At 41.7% G+C, this 14,717-nt stretch overlaps 1 long non-coding RNA gene across 3 annotated transcripts in view; it reads right to left on the bottom strand.

Moving 5' to 3' along the window:
- Positions 1-449: 449 nt before the first annotated feature.
- LOC133485972 (uncharacterized) overlaps positions 450-14,717 on the bottom strand; it is a 29,138-nt gene continuing 14,870 nt past the window's right edge. The window contains exon 5 of one of the 3 annotated variants that reach the window (XR_009790868.1): positions 450-1,359. This is a non-coding gene — a long non-coding RNA (uncharacterized LOC133485972). Of the gene's footprint in view, positions 1,458-8,555; positions 8,576-14,717 lie in introns of those variants that run through there. The other 2 variants (XR_009790870.1, XR_009790871.1) reach the window with 2 other exon arrangements.

Below are 14,717 nucleotides of genomic sequence, written 5' to 3'. Positions count from 1 at the left end.
AGGTTACCCAGACATCTTCTTTGCCCCGGATGTTTACTATACGTAAACCAGCATGTACTGTAGTCTTCTGTGTCTTGTGTTTCTGTTCCAAAGTCAGTGGTAGGCTTGTTACTCGAGGTTCATACAGTTACTGATGAAAAGCTCAGTCTGGTATGTAAGAGATGACAATGAAACAATGTGAAAATTGAATCCATGAATCTTGAAAGATTCAATGAAAGTTGCGAATGTGAATGTAAATGTGTCAATATGACATTCACTCAGCTACAGCTCCAATTCCAATGAAGTTGGGATGTTGTGCTAAACATAAATAAAAACAGAATACAATGACTTGCAAATCATGTTCAACCTATATTTAATTGAATATACTACAAAGACAAGATATTTAATGTTCAAACTGATAAAACTTTATTGTTTTTAGCAAATAATCATTAACTTAGAATTTTATGGCTGCAAAAAAGCTTGGACAGGGTCATGTTTACCACTGTATTACATCACCTTTTCTTTTAACAACATTCAATAAACGTTTGGGAACTGAGGACACTAATTGTTGTAGCTTTGTAGGTGGAATTCTTTCCCATTCTTGCTTGATGTACAGCTTCAACTGTTCAACAGTCCGGGGTCTCCGTTGTTGTATTTTACGCTTCATAATGCGCCACACATTTTCAATGGGAGATAGGTCTGGACTCCAGGCAGGCCAGTCTCATACTACATACTCTCTTTTACTACAAAGCCACGCTGTTGTAATACGTGCAGAATGTGGTTTGGCATTGTCTTGCTGAAATAAGCAGGGGCATCCATGAAAATGACGTTGCTTGGATGGCAGCATATGTTTCTCCAAAACCTGTATGTACCTTTCAGCATTAATGGTGCCTTCACAGATGTGTAAGTTACCCATGCCACTGGCACTAACACAGCCCCATACCATCACAGATGCTGGCTTTTGAACTTTGCACCCATAACAGTCCGGATGGTTCTTTTCCTCTTTGGCCCGGAGGACACAACGTCCACAATTTCCCAAAACAATTTGAAATGTGGACTCGTCGGACCACAGAATACTTTTCCACTTTTCATCATCGGTCCATCTTAGATGAGCTCGGCCCAGAGAAGCCGGCGGCATTTCTCGGTGTTATTGATAAATGGCTTTTGCTTTGCATAGTAGAGTAGAGTCCCGGGAGTTGATTTCTTGCATTTATAGCACAAATCAGTAGAATGACGAGCTTGGAAAGTAGTGAGTGTCCGGTAGAGCGGGAGGAAGATGGAGTGTGACAGAAGAGGAGAGAGGGTGAGTGTCCAGCTGGTGGCGAGACGTCCGTGCATGACACCTCCTGTCTCGCTGCAACGGGTCCTCGCTGGCCAGCGCTGCAACATACATGACAGGGCTGTCACACTCTGTTATGATCCTCGACGCCACGAGATAGTTGGATGAGGCCAACACCAAAGTCACTGAGCAGAGGAGGCTGAGGGGCCAGAGGAAGTACAAAAATAATATTCAAAAGACCCATGTTTGACTCTTCTTACAAGGACACACCACTTTTTGGAGCCTGAAGACAAAGCGTCCAGCCAGGATTTTATTACTTCAGTCAGCATGGACTGTACATTGAAGTCCTTCTAAATTGCGCCATTTTTAAGCAATTGTTTTTGATGGCTTTTTACACAATACATGCAAGTTCAAATTTAACGTCGCGCACCTTCAGTGTAGCACCACGCTGTGTCGCAATATGCCAGGCAGCACTGAGGTCTACTAGAAGGAGATGCAGCATAATGAACATTTGTATGTGTTGCTCCTCCATGTGTGGTAAAGTAGCAATTGTTTGAATGTTTATATCATACCATAACGTCTACACTAATTTCTGTTAGCACGTGTTCTCCCCGTGCCTGCGTGGGTTTTCTCCGGGCACTCCGGTTTCCTCCCACGTCCCAAAAACATGCATTAATTGGAGACTCTAAATTGCCCGTAGGCATGACTGTGAGTGCGAATGGTTGTTTGTTTCTATGTGCCCTGCGATTGGCTGGCAACCAGTTCAGGGTGTACCCCGCCTCCTGGCCGATGACAGCTGGGATAGGCTCCAGCACGCCCGCGACCCTAGTGAGGAGAAGCGGCTCAGAAAATGGATGGATGGATGGATGGATGCACGTCTAAGGTGTTTTGCATTACAGTAGAACCCCGCATACTTGCGGCTCAGCACCCAAAATGCGGAATTAGTTTTTTTCCAATTTACTTTTTTTTTTTCAATTTTTTTCTTTTTTTTTTGTGGGGGGAAGCAATCCCAAATCACTTATTGTTAGTTGATCCCCGCTTATTCAATAATTTTGGGGGTTTAAAGAATAAATAATTTAAACAATAATATACATTTCCAATGCAATTTTAATGGCTGCCAATACTGTATATGCGGAAACTACTTCTGCATTGGGCAAATCAGGTAAAAGCACTTCCGCCTCGCTCAGTTGAATGAGGAAGGGGATCGTTTCAAAGCACCCGTAGGAACTTTAAATGTCTACAGTGTCTTTTTTTTTTTTATTAACACAACAAGTCACCGCAGAGCCACCAACAATCACAATAGACGGTTTTTGGGATTTGTTCATGTTCACATGCATTATATGATATATATGATATTGTATAAATAAATGATATACATGTATTTAACTTTGTCCGAAGACAACAGCCATCACTGTCTGGCCCGTTCCCTGTTACGTCTTGTCGTAAATAGTGGGGGTCCACTTATGTTAGCATTGAACTAGAATTTTGTTAGACAGCATTCTATAGTTTGGTTAAACATTTTGAAGCATAATGTTGTGGACAGAGTTGTTTTTTTTTTACCAGATGATAAGATGTTTTGCATTTGTGTGGACATGTAGCCTGAAGCATACTACAGAGTTAAAAGTGACAGTACTTATGTTCTGCTGGTGTTGTTCTGAAAGTCATGTGCCCCGCACAAACACGATGCCGATGTAATCTTTGAGGTATTAATCTGCTGCGAAAACAGACCCAACTTTTCTGGAAAGGCTTTCCATCAGATTTCTGAGCCTACACCAGGCTGCAGAGGATTTGCGTCCATTCAGCCTGAGATTATTCCCTCCACAATACAAAGTAAAACGGAGAAAAAATGTACACATGCAAAATATGCTCGTCTGCCAGCCTTGTAGGATTAGAGGACACTTTGAGTTGGAAGTCTCCACAGTTGTTTTTTTGTTTTTATCCTCTTTGAATGCAACAACACGTCTTATTTTTCTATACTCATGTTGCATCCAAAACATCCATCCCCGTTCTGCAGCCATGATGATGCAATACAAATGTGCCCGGGTTGTCCTCATTGGGGTGACGGGTGAGCTGGAGCCTGTCGCGTGACTTTTACACCCTGTACACCCTGGACTGGTTGCCAGTCAATCGCAGGGCATATGTAGAGCACCAACCGTTTACACCTATGGACAATTAATAGCCTTCAAAGGATCAAGCATGCATGTTTTTGGTATGTGGGGAAAGTAAAAGTACTCTAAGAAAACCCACGCAAGCATGCAAACGCTATACAGTAACTCCATGAGATTAGATTCGAACCCAGAACCTCTCGAGTGTGAGGCAACCATGCTAACCACCAATTCTACTGTGCTGTGGGATACAAAACAAACAAAATTTGTTACAAAATGTAAAAGATAACTTAAATATCTGGATGTCACTCTCATCTTCAATGCGTTGACATGAGTAACATAGATCTTTAAAGAACATGTTAAATCTGTTTCTATCATTTGGTTGCATAATATATTCCATTTTTTAATTTTGGTTTACAGCATCCGGCAAGATTTATTTTTTTAATCACCCAAGGACCCAAACATAAAAATAATCGACATCCACTTTGTCTTTGTATTATGCTGATAATTTCAATAATCACAAAACACGTGATTGTAAACATATTATGACAATTGCTGTTGTTCTAAATTGAGCCAAAAACAATTTGATTTTGTCATCATACCTTAACACAGACTTAATGCAAGCCACGCATTCCCAATATCTTGTAACATTTAAAGATACCAATAACACCTGAATTGTGACTATGTCGATGAATACTTAGAAACAGACAAAACAAGCAAGAATATATCTATAGGTGTCCATATTGGTTTCCTTCATAACCTCTTTTCATTCATATTTATGCATGTAGCAGTAGCAGGGAGATGGAACATCTCTGTCTCATTTGCATGTGATAAATAAATAAGGCGAGCCAATCAAGTGTACCATGTGATTGTGCGCGTGTGTGTGTGTGTGTGTCATGGCCCTGAGCTGGTTAAAATTGCATGACAGGAGGCGGACATGTATGCAGATGAGACTTCTGATTGGTCCAGTCGGGTGTTGTTGTTGTTTTTTTTGTTTCGTTTTCTTACGTGAGGAGACAACAATAAGCGCTAAAGAGAGGGAAGAACAGGAAGTGCCGCACACGGGAGGACTCCCTCCTCCGCCGCCCTCGACACAATAATGAATTTCAAATAAGTTGTTCACTTCAGGAGTAAGTGGCAGCCACTCCTTAAAGCTGCTTTGTCGAGATAATTGATTTTCAAATAGTTTGGAGGACGAGGAACCTCGAGAGAGGAGGAGGAGGGCAGCGGGCTAGTGGGTTTATTTATGTGTCAATTGTGTGTGTGTTTTGTGTGTGTGTGTGCGTTGCATGGACGTTTTTTCACGTAGGAAAAAGGCCGTGTCGGCGCTGGGGCATTAGCTGTAATTACACTGATACAGCTCTGTAGACACACACGCACACACATAAACTAGTGCAGGAAAGTTACATTTTTCACATATTGCATGTCTGCTACATCTCCGCCTCTCTCTCTCTCTCTCTCTCTCTCTCTCTCTCTCTCTCGCTCACCCGGCCGAGTCCAACTGGTGCAGTAAACATGGCCGATAACCGAGGGTGCGGCGCGACGGCGACACAGACTCAATGAGATGCATTAGTGGCGGGATTTGAATTGACAATGTAATTTGCTGCCTCTCCTTCTTCTTCTTCTCTATCGGTCTGCGCCACTCACCCCTCGTTTAATTCTTCGCGAGGAGGAGCGGGCGAGGCCGCGCAGCCAGCGGGGTTTCCGTCATGAATATGAGAAACATTGCACGGCCCACAGGATGAGATTTTGAAAAAACATCAGCGGGCAACTCGTACTTTTTAGCGATCCTACGTGTTAAAACTTCAAAACACAAAGCATTAGCCCGCATTTAATCTTAGATTGCGGAACCTGTAAGATCAATAGGGTTCTTGCTCTAACATCGGACAGTAATAAACTTAAAATAGCATTCAGCAGACGGCAAATACAGCGGCTGAAGTAAAAATTGTCACCATTTTTTAACTAAATAATACTTCCAAAGGTTCTATGGACCTGAAGATTTCGCCAGATGTTGGGAACAACCCAAGTAATCCATACATACAAAGAAGGTAGAACAAATAAACTCAGAAATTAAGTTGTGCGTAAAAATTTGAAATGACACAGGGAAAAAGTATTGAACACATGAAGAAAGGGAGATTCAAAAAGGCATGGGAACCCAAGACAACACCTAAACTCAATCGAACAGCAATCCAGCCACTTGTCAGTGCAAATGAATTATCAGCTGGTTCCGTCCTAATTGATGGCCTACAAAAAGGTCTCTTTGCCAAGGTGTGAGTCAAGACACACCTTATGATGGATAAGCGCAGAGAGCCGTCTCAAGACCATCGCAGACTAATTGTTGCAAAAACATAACGATGGCATTGGTTACAGGCACATATCTAAGCTTCTGAACGTTCCAGTGAGCACGGTTGGGGCCATAATATGTAAGTGGAAAGTCATACCACCATAAATTTGCCTCGATCAGGTGCTCCTCACAAGATTTCTGACAGAGGTGTGCAAAGAATAATCAGAAGAACCAAGGACCACTTGTGGAGAGCTTCAAAAAGACCTGGAATTAGCAGGTGCTGTTGTCACAAGGAAAAATGTGAGTCCACTTCCATGGACTGTATACACGCTCACCACGCAAGACCCCATTGCTGGAAAAAAAGCATGTCAAAGCTCATTTAAAGTTTGCTGAACAACATTTGGACAAACCAGTTAAATACTGGGAGAATATAATCTGGTCAGATGAGAGCAAAATTTAACTCTTTGGATGCTATAATGCACATTACGTTTGGAGGAGAAATGGCACTGCACATCACCCTAAAAACACCATACCAACAGTGAAGTTCGGAGGTGGGAACATGATGGTGTGGGGCTGCTTTTCAGCAAATGGTACTGGTAAACTTCACATTATGGAAGGAAGGATGAATGGGAAAATGTATCAAGACATTCTTGACAAAAATCTGCTGCTATCTACGAGGATGATGAAAATGAAATGAGGGTGGACAGGATAATGATCCAAAACATACTGCCAAGGAAACAAAAACAAAAAAACAAAATAAAGCTGCTAGAATGGCCCAGCCAATTACCTGACTTGAATCCAATCGAAAATCTATAGAAAGAACTGAAACTCCAGGTCTATAAAAGAAGCCTACAGAACCTTCAAGATTTGAAGACTGCTTGTGTGGAGGAATGCACCAAAATCACACCAGAGGATTGCATGCAACTGGTTAACCATACAGGAGGCGTCTTGAAGTGTGTGTGTGTGTGTGTGTCTATATATATATATATATATATATATATATATATATATATATATATATATATATATATATATATGTTTGTATATATATGTGTATGTATGTATATATTTATGTATATATGTATGTATGTATGTGTATATATGTATATATATATGTATGTATATATGTATGTATGTATATGTATATATATGTATATGGATATATATATGTGTGGGTATGTATGTGTGTATATATATATATATATGTGTCTGTGTGTATGTATGTATATGTAGGTATGTATGTATATGTATGTATATGTGTGTATATCTATATATATATATGTGTGTGTATATATATGTGTGTGTATATATATATATATATATATATATGTGTGTATATATATATATATATATATATATATATATATATATGTATATATATATGTGTGTGTGTGTATACATATATATATATATATATGTGTGTGTGTGTGTGTGTGTGTATATATATTTATGCTCTGTAGTAAACTCATGAGTCAAGGTACCACTGCATTAGTGTCATCATGCAAGTGCGTTGTGTTGCCACACGTCTGCAGCATGTCGCCATGTTTGTGTTGGCGCACAGGTGAGCTGGAGCTGTCTGACACGTGAGACGCAGGAACACACATATCTGCCGTTTCCACCGACGTCAACTTTCGCTCTTGACAGCTTTGGCCTTGGGCCTGGATACTCATTTCACAACATAATTGAGCTATACGAGCTACGTGAGCTAAAAAGGGTAATCGCCTTGTTTAGCGGCTGATTGTACGTCTTGAGCATGTGAAACCCAAACCTGGCCATTGTGCAAGAGGTGGAGCGAGACGCCGGCCGGCTCTGTGCAGACATGTACGCCGTCTTTGCAGCCAAATTCTCTCATTGAGGTTGAGCACATACACACACACACATTCACGCACACACAATGATTGCACACACTCGACAGCGCACACTCTCAGCACAACTTAGTGTTTTGTGTGCGTGTGTGTCTTGCAATCTGATTCAGATTGACAGGATGCTTAGGAGGCTTGCTGCTCACTGTAATTACACACACTTGAGAAATGTCGGTTCTCCGCGTTGAAGAGGAGGCTGTAATCAACTCTTTCTCTCCATCACACACACACACACACACCTGACATTCTAGCAAAGATTAGCAACACACCTTTTTGTCGCTTTGGAATCCAATCAGGTGAATGAAGAAAATCAGACGTACATGCAAAGGAAGCATCTTTCTCTGTCTTATCATATGCGTCAAGGTCGCCACTATCACCTTGGAGCTCATTCAAAGACATTAGAGTTCTTGCTCTAGCCTAATGCAATAAGCAGATTCATATTTGCGTCCAGAAGAAAGCAAACACGAGTTAACCACCCAGGGAGAGAGGATAGCGAACATAAATCAAATGTTTTTTGGATTCTCATCTGCCCTTGGCTACCCAGAAATAAGGTACATGTATGGTATTAGAACCAGCTCTCTGTAACAAGTAGTAAGCATAACAATTAAAATAATCCATAACAATACAACTATTGGTAAACAAGACCTGCAGAAACGCTAGAAGGCTGGTTCATAAATCATAGCATATCATGGCAGTCCCCGGATACCGTGAAAATATGCCCCCTGGTGGCAGTCAGCATTGTTGGGATGACAGCAGAACAATCTGATTGGACAGTTAGTGACTTGTGTGACCATCCAACCATACGGTGATGCCATTGTTTGAGAACCAATAAATGTTCAGATTAAGAAAAGTAACCTGTCAACACATAGAGTGGCAAAATCAGCAAAGTATGGTGACAGGCAGAAAAATTCAATACTCTTCCACTAGATGGCAAAAGGACACACAAATACAAAAACAGAACACTTGCATGGAGCTGCTGTAGCCCACAACTCACGGCCAGACGCTCACACGTGGCCGAACTGGCCAAATCGACTCCAGCTCCTGCGACACTCACCAAGCCACGCCCCTTAAAGACACACATTCCACACACTAATATTACAGTAATTACACTTTGTAAACACAGTATATTGCTTTACATTCTGATTCATGTTGCTTTATTATTTTTTTTCTATTTTTCTTTATTAAAAACTGAAAGTTGTGGAGGCTGGAACAGAGTGATGGCATTTCCATTGAATTCAGTAGGGAACGTTAATTCAGCACATGAATCAATTGAGATCCATGCTTTGTCATGGGATTAATTAAACTTGTAAGTCAAGTTTTGTGACATATTTTTTTTGGGTGGCGTCCCGAGAGATTTTTCTCCAATTTGTGCCTAGGCTCAATAAAGGGTGGGAAAACGCGAACTCAACTGTGCAGGCGTACCTAACGAAGTGTGCCATGAGTTTAAAAAATGACGCCGAGTTCCGTGTCTAGTGCAAAAAAGAGGTCTTTGTCTTGATTGTGCATTCTCGTCAGCGCCTTCATGGCGGCCATTTACATGAGCTTATTAAGGCCCAGTGGTGCCTGTGTTTATGCGTGTCTCCTGCCCTCCCTCCTGCCGCCGCCCTGAGGCGACCGCTCTCGCCTTTTAGCATAACAAGCGTGCGTCTTGCCGTCCGGGGTCCGTGGTCATTATACAGCACTCCGCGGTCCGTGCATTCCCAACCGCCTCCCGCCGCTCCCGGGCGTCCCGCAGGGCGCTGTTGACGGACGCGTTTTCATTAAGGCGGCCCATTTTGCTCACCACTGTGATTTGCATGCATTCTTTTTAAATAGTTTTTAAAAAGCCAGGGCCCCCCTTGTATTAAACACTGCCCCGGTAGAACTATTAAGTAGAGGGACACAGCCGCACGAACCGCTGCCGTCATGCGATTTCAATTCCGCGGCGACAGGATGGCGGCGTGACACGCCACCTCGGACCCCGTCGCAGCATTGCATCACATTTCCTGGGCCTTATTGCTTTTGCACAGCTTTTATGATTACTCCATCCCCCCTCGCCAAACTCTCAGGACAAATTAATTGTGTCTCTCTTGATCTAGAAACAATTACCATTCCGGCGACTTCTCAGACTGTCGCGGCGGCCGCTCGCGACGTCCTTGAAGCAGCGTGCCAGCGTCTTATCGCCATGACCCCACCACAACTGAGGCCGCGCTCCTCTCTAATAATGAACAATTACACAAAGTAACTTCATTTATTATATAAAGAAGACAACCTTTAGGAGATGAGGGGACTTGTTTTAAGCGAGTCTCCCGTTGTGCATGATGGCTCACGTTATGGAATAATTTGACTCATTTTGCTTTAAAGAGGCCATATCAGCATTTTCAACCTTTTTGGGGAGTGCTGAAGCACCCCTAAAATGAATCCCAAGCGCCCCTAAAGTTCAAAACATCCCCAAAAAATTTTTTAACTGGATGTTGTTTTTAAACAGCCTAGACACTTTTAAAACCGCAGTACTTGGTTGTAACATACATCCATCATTGTCTTAGCTACTAAACACAAGCTAGCTAAATCCATGAGGTTTAAATCAACTGTAAAGTAATCCTGCCTGTGAGTTATTGTTTTAAATTTAATTTTGTGCTTTTTCAAGTTTTAATATACATTGATTAACTTCTTTTTATGCTTTTTTTGACAGTTAAGAATGTTAAAAAGTCGATTTCCTTTAAAGGCCTCTCTCGTCACTTCTAAAAGTGCAAAGTCTACATTATGCCTCATCACAAGAGAGTTATTTTTTTATATTATTTTACTGTTGTTAACTTTTATACGTGTATGACAGCTAAGAATGTTACATAAATAAAAAAATGTAACCTACTATATTCCCCAAATAACAAACAAATGATGATCTTCAGAGGTTACGCTGTAAATGATGAGAGAATAATTGTAAAAAATGTAAGGTTTTACGTTTGGTATTGACTTAATGGGGGCAATTTTGATGTTAAACATCACGGCCTCTGCGTTTTGCATGGTAATAAGATTGTCTTTAAGACCGTAACGGCTGACTCAATAAGCCTCATCAGCTCTGACCTCGTGCGCTGTCAACAAATGAGCTTTCTGCACAAACACACACACACACGCACACGGTATTGCATTTTTGTTGTGTAGGCTGTGCTTTTTCAGCTGTATAAGAGACCTGTTTTTGGAAATAATACGATGTGTTTTTGTCCAGAGCTGACATTTTGGCAAAGTCTCACACACACACACACACATATATGTGTCCTAGATTAAAACACAGAAAAGCACTACATGGTTGGGCTGCCTGGGGAATGTGTGGAAGACATTCTGTGGCCTTTTCTGATACATCTCCACACACACACACATACACAGTCTCACTCCTGGAGACGACTCGCTGACAGACCCCATGTCGCACAGTAAGAGACCCCCCCCCCCCCCCCCCCCCCCCACACACACACACACACACACTCATCCCTGCGAGACCTACGTCCCTCATTTTCTCATAGACCTGCCTGGGTGTCAGAAACCCACAACTGCTGTTTCTCTCGAATGACCCCAAAGGTTGTCGCCCATTTTCAAGTCTTTGTTGGGCAGACCGTGTTCCCCCTGAATGGAGCGACAACTTCTTATCAATAAAGAGGCCGAGCGCCATGAAAAGAGATGAAAAAAAAAACTGAACACAAGCAGAAGGAGAAAAGGTTGACTTATAAACCACACGCTTCTTCTATAAATGCCAAACAACTTAATATACTGTACATTTAGTGTGTGTGTGTGTGTGTGTGTGTGTGTGTGCGTGCGTGCGTGCGTGCGTGTGCATGTGTGCGTGTGTGCATGTGTGTGATAGATGCTCCATTTTGTCCACCATCATAGATATTCCTAACCCTGCACCACAATATCTCAATAGGGTTGGAGTCAGAGAATGATGGTGGCCACAACGATATTTTTTTTTTCTCCCTTTACACACATAGCAGCTAAAGCTGCTACCTGTATGTTTTTGTTGTTGTTGTTGTTGTTTTGTTTTTTACAGCATTGTCTTATGAGAACTATTTCTCACTCTCGTTCTTCTTTTTCGAGCATGGTAGAAAATGGTCAGTTTCATTTGGACTTCTTCTTCGGGAACCCTAAAGGGGCTTAGCATCTTTGTCATCACACCGCCACCTGCTTGCTGACGAGACAGCCTGGCTGGAACATGGTAACCATCCACCAACCGTCCAGACCACCATCCACCCATCTTGAATATCCAAAGTACCGAGCACAATTCTTTGGAAAATAGTATTTCTGAGCCCATTGTAAATCTTTCTCCTTTTGAGTTGGATTCGGGGCTTGTCACTCAATGCCGACATCTTCCTTTAGTAATTTTCATTTCACTAGTCTCATCTGGGAAACTAATTATCAAACCTGTCTTAGATTTATTTCAGAAGAAAAACAACATATGCTAAAACATCTCCAGAAAAACGATGTGTATTTAACTGAAATTCTACATGCGTAATCGTTTGAAACAAAGTGTAAAAGTACATTTATAGACTCTTAAGCCTTGTCTGTGTTGTTCTGTATGCAAAACACCACAAATATTGCCAATATGATAAGCAGTGCTCGCAAACAACGTGACTTGTATTTTGTTGATGCTGTTTATCCAGGCAGAACGATTTTCTTGTTTTTATTCCTGCTGGGTATTGTGGCACATTTAAGGCTTTACTCATGAATTTCTCAAACGTGCTTATCAATATTGTGAGGCGAAATACTCCAAATGACTCCATTATATTGCTTTCTATTATGATGAATTATTTTCGAATGATGCAATCATCTTTTATGATCTAAAATTAGAGCTGGAGATTCTGGAGATTTCTGCAGTTGGAATGGCAAAATGTCACTCAAACGACACTCAGTGCACGTGTAGTTGCTTCCGTTTTCTGCGACGTGGTGCAGCCGGTTTCTTCAATAAAAGATAAAAGTATAGAAACTGCGGATGAAATTTACAGTAGGATTCCACAAAAAGGTCAAGTCTGTCAATCCGTTTCCTCCCGACACATCCGCTTGGTCTTAACATTTTGCCTGCGGGGATGTAATATTATTTGCAACCAACACTCGCAGGTATGTGTGTGTGTGTAGAAGTCTACACATCCAAACATGTCTGCCTCATGTGGATAGCGTATATGATGAAAAAGGATCTTCGCCTTATTAATAGCGTCGTCTTTCATTTTGTTTTGTTTCCCCACCGAGGCTGAGCCGCATGTTTTTTGATCTGTCGTACGCACGTCACATAACACGGCTCACTGTCAGTCATCTGCGGGCACGGGTGATCCCTGCCAGGAACAAATGTCATGGTAATCCGCACTCTTGAGTTGTTGTTGTTGTTGTCGTCGTTGCAGCCGCCAACATGACAGTTACGGTAGCGAGGAACCATTTTTGGTGGCTTGAACCGAACGCGCTACTAGCTTATAGAGATTAAAACATTGCAGAGAAATTTTAAATGTCTTTGGTGCCACCAATGATGTTCATGCCAGGGTTATGGTTTTCAAATTTGGGTTTCAAACTAGTTTTAGGTTTCACCTAGGGATGTTCGATACGACTTTTTTTTCAGACGGATACCAACACGAGACTTAACTCTTGAATATGCACCGATAACAAGTACGGATACCACTAGTACTTTTGATACATAAAATTTCAATTAACACATTGACAGATGATCATGAACAAAGACTTTCTTTCTTGCGGCATGGTGTTCAACTGGTTAGAGCGTCTGCCTCACAGTTCTGAGGACCAGGGTTCAAGCCCCGGCCCCGCCTGTGTGGAGTTTGCATGTTCTCCCCGTGCCTCCGTGGGTTTTCTCCGGGCACTCCGGTTTCCTCCCACATCCCAAAAACATGCATGGTAGGTTCTTTGAAGACTCTAAATTGCCCGTAGGTGTGAATGTGAGTGCGAATGGTTGTTTGTTTATGTGTGCCCTGCGATTGGCTGGCAACCAGTTCAGGGTGGACCCCGCCTCCTGCCCGATGATAGCTGGGATAGGCTCCAGCACTCCCGCGACCCTCGTGAGGATAAGCGGCTCAGAAAATGGATGGATGGATGGACTTTCTTTCTAAGGCACATGATGATTCGCCGATGTGTCAAACAGTCGCAGTATAGCGCCAACTACAGGTAAGGAGGACTTACTCTGTCAGATTTTTTGTTGTTGTTCCAGTATCGGTGGCTGGTATCAACAGCCTTAACAAGTACCGGATACCTTGAAATACGTCCAGTATCGGCCTGATACCAATACCTGGTATCGATACTTGCCCATGGAAAGGGTTTCAAAAAGTAGGGTTTCAAGCCAGGTTATGGTTCTATGTTAACATTTGAAGGGTTTCATGCCTGGGTTAGGTTTTCAAACACAGATTAGGGTTTCAATTTAGGGTTTTCAGCTAAGGTTGGGGTTGCAAACTTGGGTTAGCGTTTCAAATTGGTATTTAAGGACAGGGTTAAGGATTCAAGTTCGGGTTTAAAGAGAGAGTTAGGGTAAGTTAGCATTTCAAATTAGGGTACTAAGCCTGGATTTTGGCTTCAAACATGGGGTAGGGTTGGTTTCAAAGTAAGATTTCATGCCAGGTTATGTTCTAAATTTGTGTTTGAAGACAAAGTTAGGGTTTCAAGGCAAGATTTGGGTTTTGAGTTAGGGTTTAAAGCGTGATTTAGGTTTTCAAACATAAGTTAGTGATTAAAAGTAGGGTTTCAAGACAAGGTTAGGGTTTCAAACTAGGTTTAGGTTTTCAAATTAGTGTTTTCAAGCCAGGGTTAGGGTTTCATGTTTGGGTTTTGCCCTGGGTAAGAGTTTCATACACAGGTTAGGGTTTTAAAGTAGGGTTTCAAACAAGGGTTAGGTTTTCAAATTAAGGTTTTAAGTGAGAGTGAGGGTTTCAATTCAGGGTTTCAACTTAGATGTTCACGCAAGGGTTAAGGTTTCAAATATGGGTTATGGTTTCAAGTCAGGTTTATGGTTTTAATTAAGGGTTTCAATTCTTAGCATTTCAAACATGGTTTTGGATTTCAAAGCTGGGTTTCAAGACAATGTTAGGGTTTAAAGATAGGGTTAGGATGTCAGTTTAGGTTTTCTTCTTTTTTCACTTTGTTGCATTATTGTATTTCTTCTTTATGAAACCTTCATATGATGTGCTCCAGTTCCTTATTTCCATTTTCTACATTTTCTACTTTTCTTCTTTTGCTTTTATTCGAGAGTTGTATTA

This window comes from Phyllopteryx taeniolatus, chromosome 11 (genome assembly GCF_024500385.1).
Source record: "Phyllopteryx taeniolatus isolate TA_2022b chromosome 11, UOR_Ptae_1.2, whole genome shotgun sequence".
Taxonomy (NCBI): domain Eukaryota; kingdom Metazoa; phylum Chordata; class Actinopteri; order Syngnathiformes; family Syngnathidae; genus Phyllopteryx; species Phyllopteryx taeniolatus.
This window is presented reverse-complemented; position numbering and strand designations above follow the sequence as displayed.